The sequence below is a fragment of the Enhydra lutris genome, unplaced genomic scaffold (genome assembly GCF_002288905.1).
Source record: "Enhydra lutris kenyoni isolate GAN:26980312 unplaced genomic scaffold, ASM228890v2 scaffoldscaffold50, whole genome shotgun sequence".
Classification (NCBI taxonomy): Eukaryota; Metazoa; Chordata; class Mammalia; order Carnivora; family Mustelidae; genus Enhydra; species Enhydra lutris.
The window spans coordinates 9,593,082-9,603,604 of NW_019154134.1; positions in this window are offsets into that span (position 1 = coordinate 9,593,082).

Consider the following 10,523-nt stretch of genomic DNA (forward strand, 5'->3'; position numbering starts at 1 on the left):
TTAAACTAAATCTTAAAAAGAACTACCAAATGCTCCAGCAATTCCACTTTTGGATATATACTGTGTAATATAAGAAATGTATATCTAGATACAGATATATCTCACCTTGGTACCTGACACAGAGTTTCTAAAATGCTTTTAATTCCCTAAGTGATAAAAGCATTAGGAGGATATTTTGTTCTTTTAACGTAACTCTGAGTTGGCTCCTAGATGGAGGCTGGTGATCAGAAAGACCAAGACATCATAAGGAGCTGGAACTTTCAGTTTTACACTTCATCTTCCAGAGAGAGAGAGAATCAGGGCTGGAAATGGAGTGAATATATGATCATGCCTAAATGGGGAAGGCTCCATAATATCGCAGAGGTATGGGATTGAGAAAGCTTCCCAGTTGGTGAACTTGCAGAGGTGCTGGGAATGTGAATTGGGAGGGTATGGAATCTCTGTGTTTTTCCCACATGCATCACCCTATTCATCTCTTCCATCTGGATTTTAAACTGTATCCCGTTGGCATATCCTTTTACAACAAATCAGTAAAATAAATAAAATGTTTCTCTGAGTTCTGTGAGCTGCTGTAGCAAATTAATCAAAACTGAGGAAGAGATTGTTGGAATATATCATCTAAAGCTGGTTGGTCAAAAGCCTATGTGAAAACCTGATCTTGAAACAGATGTCTGAAGTCAAGAGTAGGTAGGATTGAGCCTGTAACCTGTAGGATCTGATCCTATTCAGGAAGACAATGTTAGAGTTAAGTTCAATTATAGGATACATAGTTGGCATCATAAAAACCTCTACACATTTAATGATCAAACATGGCAGAGTGAAGCGTTTTGCCTAAGATATTAAGGAGACTCAGGGGAGCCTGGGTAGCTCAAATGGTCAAGCATGTGCCTTCAGCTAAGGTCACAATCTCAGGTGCTGGCATCAAGTTCCACATCAGATTTCCTGCTCAGCAGGGAAAGGAGAAGCCCCAACCCCCATGATCCCCATGAAAGAATTGCTTTTGTAACAGTTTTCAGTCACGTAAAACTTATTAGGAGGGCACATGTCCTAAGACACCAGAGGTACCAGAACACTCTAACTCCTACCTGTGTGTTAACAAAACCAGTTCAGGCAGGACCCTTGTAGACCAGTGAACAGGGGCCACCACAACTGAGTGGGGACAGCAGCGTGCTGGTGTGCGGCTGGCTCTCTGGAGATAAAAGGGCCAGAGTTGGGGCACCTGGGTGGATCAGTGGGTTAAAGCCTCTGCCTTAGGGTCAGGTCATGATCTCAGGGTCCTGGAATCGAGTCCCGCATCGGGCTCTCTACTCAGCAGGGAGCCTGCTTCCCCCTCTCTTTCTCTGCCTGCTTCTCTGTCTGTCAAATAAATAAATAAAATCTTAAAAAAAAAAAATGGGCCAGAGTTGGGAAGAGATGTGTAGCCGCACACCATCGAGACTAGTGTTCCCGCCATCCTCGAGCAGCCGGACATTGATAACGTCAAGCACGTAGACAGAAGTAAAATGTGAGAGAATAATTAGGAAGGGTTGAGTTTTGAGTATTTATTGCCTTGCTTGTAATTTATTCAAAATTGTCATTGTGTTCACTCTTGTCTGTGACAATGGCTGTGTTTAAGAGCTGACTTGCAGAATTCACCATGCGTAGCGTCCTCCTCCCCTGGGCCAGACGGAGCCCGTTCCAGCTCACTGGGTGAGCGGGCCCGGATCCCTTCCTCGTGGCATTGACCACTCGACCCGGGGCTGCACATGGAGGCCTTCGGGGCCCCTGAAAGGCCTCATTAATCAATTAAAAAAAAAAAAAAAAGCAGGCTTAAAGCCCCTGCTTGTTCTCTCTCTCTCAAATGAATAAATAAAATCTAAAAAAAAAAAAAAGAAAAGGAAAAAAGATGTTAAGGGGACTCACAGGGAATAAAGTCATAATAGAGAAGAATTGGGTTTTTCATACAGAGAAAGGAAAAAGCTGAATTTTTCCTGTATTACTGCTATTGTCAGTGAAGTGGAACTTTGCAAAAAGAGCTAGCTCATGTAAACGTGGTTTGAGTAAAGAAAGGATCTCTAAAGAGTGAAGAATGATGAACTTTTGATTCCTGGGTGGTCACATGATTACCCATGGTATAGAGCAGCAATTGGGATGTAATCAGTTACTAAAGATAAAAGTTACCAGTGGAATTCAGAATTGGATTCAACTCCAGGGAACTGGTTCGCTCAATGTATAAGGAAATGCAAATAAGAAAAAGACAAAATGTGTAGCCCATTGATTATTGTATAATAATACAGTAACGGAATTCTAATAGCTAATCTGCAAGTTAAAAAGAATGCTGAGTTGGACACTGATACTCTGTCAAACTCAGATTTCAATCAGCCTGACCTTCAGCCAATAGCCTCAAAGCCAGATCAGAAGGGAAAAATTGTGTAAGGACAACCTATAAGACCTCTGGTTATCAAGAATGTAGTCAACAAATAGAAAGGACAAAACTAAGAAATCACTGAAACCAGAGGGTGTTGTATGAAAGCATTGTTTCTTCTTACACACTGGTATTAGTTCCTGAAGAACTTTTACTGAAATGGATGGTGAGCCTGTCTAATTTAAGGAGTAGGTCTATGGCTTTGAATGTTGCAGAATGGTAGATCATGTTGGGGGTTAAATAAGTCTCAACTTATTTAAGTTGAGATGTGATCTAGACACAGATGTGATCTAGACACAGAGGAAGTTACCCCTGAGGGGACAGCCCACTTGGTGCACTGAATAAGAATTACAGTTAAGGTCTGTTTACACTGAGAAGCAGGATTGTCCACCTCCAACCCACAAATGCCAAAATGAAGACCCTAGAGGAAAGAGCAGACATGTTTCACATACAAGCCCTGTGGGACACATTTTACAATGATCAGGATATTCACCCACTAGGCCCACTAGTTATTCATGGTAAATGCTGTGGTTAAGGGGGGCCCTTTTACATGGACACCTTATATAACACAGTAGCAAAAACCAAAAGCCATTTCAGAAAACCTTATTGAATTTGCCGTCTCAGCTTCCCCTTATGGGTTTTAGAGATACCAAAAAATCCATTAGATTACCAGAGAGAGGAAGATGGTAGATTGGGAGGATCCTGGGCTCACTTCCTCCCATGAACACACCTAGGTAACAACTACATGCCATACAACTCACTCTGAAAATAACCCGTAACTGGCAGACCTTCCATAGAAAAAGCAGACAGAGAAGTCTACATGAAGAAAGGTAGGAGGGAAAACCACTGGTTCAGCAGTGACCCATAAAGGGGAAGAATATCACAGACATGGAGGCATGCCTTGAGGACCAGGAGATAAACCTATACCTGACCGTGAAGACTTGTACTGGAAAGATGAGCCTTCATAATGTCTGTCCTTGAAAATCTACAGGATTTAACTCTGGGAGTTTTGGAAACTGGCAGGGCTTCCCTCAGAGAGAGGGGGAGGGCTTCAGAAAACCAAGTCTCTGCTCTCAAAGGGCCAGCATGCTAGAGCACTTTGCAGAAGACCAGCACAGAAGCAGGAGTTTGGGAAGTCCCTGACATATACGAGAAGGATATTTACTAATTTTAAGACACATGCCAGAGAGACAGGTATCTGCAGGAGCCCTCCCTGGGAACAGAGGTGCCAGTAGGCACCATTTTCTAAAATACCTTTAGCTTAGCTAGCCCAACACTTGTGGAACCATTTCTGATACTCTTCATCTACCTTTGTAGCACTGCCTGCCCCACCCAGGTGTTCCTGAGGGACCTGCACCCTCAAACCCACCAGCTTCAAAAAGTGTACCCTCAGAGCAGCTCCCACATTGTAGGCAGCCTCAGTAGGAACCAGCACCCCTCTAGACTGACTCCTGCCCTGCCATACCAGCTAGCAATCCTGACTGTGACAAGTGCCCCTCCAGAGTGACTCCATCCCAGGAAACAGGGTAGGCTGGCCCCACCTGCCAGCCGTGGCTGCAGCCAGGCCTCAGTCAGTGATGTCCATTAGTGCCCTCCACAACACTCAAAGCCAGTCATTGCATATAGCCAGGCTGAGGATTGGCACCATCCACAGGAGCACCTGTAACACTAAGGCCTCACCACAACAGGAAGATATACACAGCCCACACAGGGAACACATCTGGAACAGCTATTTCTGGTAATAGAGTTGGGGAGGGACTGCACTACTGGGTACCTTCTACAGAAGCCACTACTTTCAAGGCCAGATGACCAACCTAATACATAGTAACGTACACAGGAATCAGACAAAACTAGATGGAGGAATATGATCCAAATGAAGAAATAAGACAAAACCCCAGAAAAAGAAAAACCTAAGGAAATGGAAATAAGCAATTTACCTGATAAGGAGTTCAAAATAATGATAATAAAATACCTACAAGACTCTAGAGAAGAGACCATGAACTCTTGAACTCACGGAGAACATCAACAAAGAGTTAAGGTTTATATATACATATACATACATATATATATATATATATATATATATGATTGAGTCAGCTGAAGAATATACTAACTGAAATTTAAAATATACTACAGGGACTTCTAGTTCAAGATGACTATGGAGGAAGAACATGAAATCATATCCTCCAAGGACACACCAAATCTATATCTATATATAAAGCAATTCCTCCTGAAGGCAAACTGAAGACTTACTTAATAGCTTCTTCCCAACAAAAGAAAGACCACATATGGAACAGCAAGACACAGTAACCAAGGAATACCCACCCCCAATGCTGTGGACTGCAGTGGGGAAAAATAGCACTGAGGGACTGTGAGCAGATCCAACTGCTCTGAGACATGGGAAAAAACCTGTGTTTACAAGAGCAACTAGGATATCAAAGATCCCGTCCTAGAATGTTGCCAAATGGTGGGAGAGCTACTAGAACATTCTGGATTGGAGGGCCTGGTGAGAACCACTGTTTATATTCCTCTTCCACCTAGACAATGCACACAAGAGCAGGGTCTGGACGCTAAATGGCTTATGGCCTCAGTGAGCCCTGCCTGGACCTCTAGACCACACCAGCCCAAGTGCTCCATCAAGGCAATCTCAGTGCAATGCCCATTGGGACACCACAGGTTAGTGCTTGCTATAGCTCCAGACATCTCACCAAGGTGACACAAGCACAAAGCCCTCTGGCATATTCTAGGTCCACACTGTTTCAGCTCCAGACAACTTGCCATGGCATCCTTCACATGGAACAGCCCAGATCTCCTAGCTTAGGAAATAAGAACAGTTGAATTTTGTGAGTTCTTGCAACCAGCAGGGCTTAAAGCCTGGAGTTTTAAAGGTCAGTGGGCTTGGCTGGGATAGAGCCTTGAGGGTGCTGTGCTGTTCCTGAACAAAAGGTAGGCCAATAACCGAGGGATAGAGTAGAAACAAGTCTCTGAAGATGACCTGGGGCACACAGTGGGGAGGTTATTCACTCTTCTTGGAGCCCCTCCCTGAGAGGCAGCATTCATGGAGATACCTCTTTGGGAACAAAGGAGCTGGCAGGTGCCATTTCCCTCCCTCACCTTTAAGCATAAACACAAGCCACCTGCAAACAGCAGCACAGAGCAGGCACTGGCTGCCTAACTTGCTTACACCAAGCCCCACCTGCTGTGTTCTGGCAGGACTGTCCTTCTCAGTTTGCCTCAGTCTCAGCAGGTTGGGTCCCTCCCACCAGAAAAATAGCAAAACCCACTGCTCACACCACCTCTGCCTACCAGAGAGTTCTGCAGGGCCTTAGTTCACAAGCAGATCAGAACACATCTAGTTAAAACTAGCTACATTCAGGCCAAGGACCAAACACTGCCCACAGTTGGCAAGGAGAGCCTCTGCAGGTGACTGGTCTGAGGGATAGAGCAACCAAAACACAACAGCAGAGTACACACAGCACAAACCAGAAACACTCCCTGAAGTGCCAGGCTCTGGGCACTACATGACCTTTTCTTCATGATGTAATTATTTTCAGAAACAGGAAACATAACTAGCTTTTCTAACACAGAGAAGGCAGAGACTTAGACAAAATACTAAGGCAAAGGAATTTATCCCAAATGAAAGAACAAGATAAGGCCATGGCCAGAAATCTAAGCCAAACAGATAGAAGTAACAGGCCTGGTGGAGAATTTCATGCAACAATCATAAGGATATTCACCGGGCTTGAGAAAAGAAGACATCAGGGAGACCCTTGTCACAGACATAAACAAGTTAAAAAATGAGAGATGAAGAACGCAATAAACAAGAAGTTTATAGTCTTAATGCAATATACAGGCTGACAGAAACAGAGAAACAGAAGAATGACTTAGTGGCCTAGAAGACAAAGATAATGAAGTTGAACAGAAGAGAAAAAGAGGAATTATGGAACATGAGAATAGACAGAGAACTCAGTGACTCCAAAAAATGTAGTAACTTGCATATCGTAGGAGTCCCAGAAGAAGAAGAGAGAGAAAAGTGGGAAGAAAATTTATTTAAAGAAAGAATAGCTGAAAACTTCCCTAATCTGGGGAAGGAAATAGACATCCAGATCCAGAAGGCACAGAGAACTCTAATCAAAATGAACAAAAGCAGGTCAATACCAAGACATATTGTAATCAAATTTGCAAAATGCAGTGATAAAGAAAAAACCCTAAAAGCAGCAAGACAAAAATAAGTCATGAATTTACAAGGGAAGACCCATAAGACTAGCTGGAGATCTTTCAAAAGAAACTTGGCAAGCCAGAAGGGAGTGCCATGATATACTCTAAGTGCTGAATGGAAAAAATCTGCAGCCAAGAATACTCTATTCAGCAAGGTTAACATTCAGAATAGAAGGAGAGAGCAAGAGTTTCTCAAACAAAAACTAAAGGAGTTTGTGACCACTAAAGCAGCATTGCAAAAAATATTAAAGGGGACACTTTGAGTGCAAAGGAAAGACCAAAAATGACAATATGAGGGTAGAAAACACAGATGCAGTAAAAATTAAGAGTTCCACAAAAATCACTCAAGGAGCTCATGAACAAAAAATACCTACCAAAAATGTGAAGAGAAGAGGGAAGAATAGGTTGAAACTTGAAAGACACTTAACTTAACATAGACTATTTGCAGAAGAAGTGACCTAAGAGTGACCAGATGTCAAAAACCATTAATAAACATGCCAAGAATAAAGAGAAAGAATACATATCAATAAAGAAAATCAGCAAAACATGAAAAAGAAAGGATCAGCAAAAATCTCCAGAAACAATGACAAAACAAGTAATGAAATGGCAATAAACATATATCTATCAATAGTTACTCTGAATGTAAATGGACTAAACAGTCCAATCAAAAGACAGAGTGTCAAAATGGATTAAAAAACAAGACCCATCTAAATGCTGCCTACAAGGAACTCCATTTTAGACCTAAAGACAACTGTAGGTTGCAAGTGAAGGGAGGGAGAAACATTTATCATGCAAACAGATGTCAATAGAAAGCTAGACTAGCAAAACTTGTATTGGACAGACCAGACTTTAAAACAAAACAACAAATAAAAGGCACTCTGTAATAATAAAGAGGACAATCTTACAAGGAGATGTAACAATTATAAATATTTAGCACCCAACATCGAAGTACCCAAATATATAAAACAATAATGAACATACAGGAACTAAATGATAATAATACGGTAATAGTAGGGCACTTTAACACTCCACTTACATCAATGGAGAGATTATCTAAACAGAAAATGAACAAGGAAACAATGGGTTTGAACGACATACTGGACTGCTTGGACTTTAACAGATATACCTCCAACATTCCTTACTAAAACAGCAGAACACATATTCTTTTCAAGTGCACATGAAACATTCTCCCAAACAAGTCACATATTAGACCACAAAACAGGCCTCAACAAATACAAAAGGACTGTAGTCATACCATGCTTTTCAGACCACAATGCTACAAAACTAGAAGTTAGCCATAAGAAAAACTCTGGTAAGACAACAAATACATGGAGGTTAAAACATGTCTCTAAGGAATGAGTGGGTCAACCAGAAAATCAAAGAAGAAATTAAAAAAAGAAAAGAAAAGAAAAAAAAACCGGTGGCAACCAATGAAAACAAAAACACAATGGTCTAAAACCTTTGGGATGCAGCAAAAGCAGTCATAAGACTGACATATATAGCAATACAGGCCTACCTCAAAATTCAAGAAAATCTCTGAAACCTAACTGGACACCTAAAGGAGATGGGAAGAAGACCAACAGATGAAGCCTAAAGCCAGCAGAAAAAGGGAATAAAGACTAGAGCAAAAATAAATGATATAGAAACCAAAAAAAAAAAAAAAAAGAAAGAAAGAAAGAAAGAAAGAAAAAGAAAATGAAAGAGAACAGATCAATGAAACTAGGAGCTGATTCTTTGAAAAATTAATAAAATTGATTTATCTATAGCCAGACTTACCAAGAAAAGAGAAAGAAAGCAAAATCACAAATGACAGAGAAATAACACCAGCGAAAAACAAATTATAAGAGAATATTATGAAAAACTATATGCCAACAAATCGGACAACCTAGAAGAAATGAATAAATTCCTAGAAACATATACACTATCAAAACTAAAAGAAGAAGTATAAAACTTGAACAGACCATAACTAGCAAGAAAACTGAATCAGTAATCAAAAACACCCAACAAATAAAAGTCCAGGACAAGATGGCTTCACAGGTAAATCCTACCAAACATATAAAGCAGAGTTAATGGGATACCTGGGTGGAGCAGTTGGTGGAGTGTCCAATGCTTGATTTCGGCTCAGGTTAGGGTCTCAAGGTCATGAGATCAAGCCCCACATTGGACTCCATGCTCAGCGCTGAGTCTGCTAGGGATTCTTACTCCTTCTCCCTCTGCCCCTCCTGCTCATGCTCTCTCTCCAAAATAAATAAATCTTTAAATACACACACACACACATGTAATAAAAAAGAATTAATACCTATTCTTCTCAAACTATTTAAAAAAAAAGAAAGGAAAACTTCCAAATTCATTGTAGGAGGCCAGCATTACCCTCATATCAAAACCAGGTGAAGACATCACTAAAAAAAAGAACTACAGACCAATATCTCTGATGAATATAGATGTAAAAGTTTTCAACTAAATACAAGCAAACCAAATTCAACAAGACATTAAAACAATTATTCCCTACAAACAAGTGGGATTTATTCCAGTTGCAAGGGTGGTTCAATATTTGCAAATCAATAAATGTGATATATCACATTAATAAAAGATAAGAACCATATCATCATTTCAATAGATGCAGAAATGCCACCTGACAAAGTACATCATTCATGATAAAAATTCTCAACAAACTAGATTTACAGGGAACATACCTCAACATAATAAGGCCATCTATGAAAATTCCTCAGGTATTATCATCTTCAATGGGGAAAAACTGAGAACTTTTCCTGTTCAGGAATAAGACAGGGATATCCACTCTGACCATTTTTATTCTACATAATAACTGGAAGTCTTAGCCACAGCAATCAGACAACAAAAAATAAAAGCCATTCAAATTGGCAAAGAAGTAAAACTTTCACTATTTCCACATGACATGATATTCTATATAGATAACCCAAAATTCCACTAAAAAACTGCTAGAACTGATTAATGCATTCTAGTAAAGTCAGAGGATACAAAAATCAAGGTACAGAAATCTGTTGCATTTCTATACACCACTAATGAAGCAGCAGCATGAGAAATCAAGGAATCCATCTCATTTACAATTATAAAAACAAATTAGGAATAAACCTAACCAGAGAAAGACAAATATCATGATTTCACTCATGTGGGGAATTTAAGAAACAAAACAGATGAACATAGGGAAAGGGAGGGAAAAGTAAGATGGAAACAGAGAGGGAGACAAGCCATAAGAGAATCCTATCTACAGGAAACAAAGTGAGGTTTGATGGAGAGGAAGGGAATGAGGGGATAAAGTAACAGGCTGATGGGCATTAAGGAAGCATTTGATGTCATGAGAACTGGGTATTATATTCAAATGATGAACCACCAAACTCTATATCTGAAACTAATAATATATAATATATAATAATAATATATATATTATTATTAATATATATAATGTATTATATATATTATATATATATATGCAATAATAAAACTATATGCTAAATGATTTTAAATTAAAAAAAAACTACACTTATGATGAGCACTGAGTAATGAAGAGTTGTTGAATCACTATGTTGTACACCTGAAATTAATCTAACAGGGTATGTTAACTATACTGAAATTTATATATTATAAATACAAACATATAAATATATATACATGAATTTTTTTTAAGTGGGTTAAATAAAATGCATATTGATAGGGTTAAATCAAAGGTTTAAATACAGCATGGTCAAAGGTTGGGTAGGCCAAAGAAACCCCCTGCTTATCTCTCAACAGAAGGCGGCCCCAAACAAGCACGCTCCATTTACCCCAGTTTGGAAAAATTCTGAAGAAGGAATGTAGAGATTACTCTAAGAAATCTGACTGGCAATCTCTTGACAATAGTTAGGGACACTGACCAAGTTAAAGA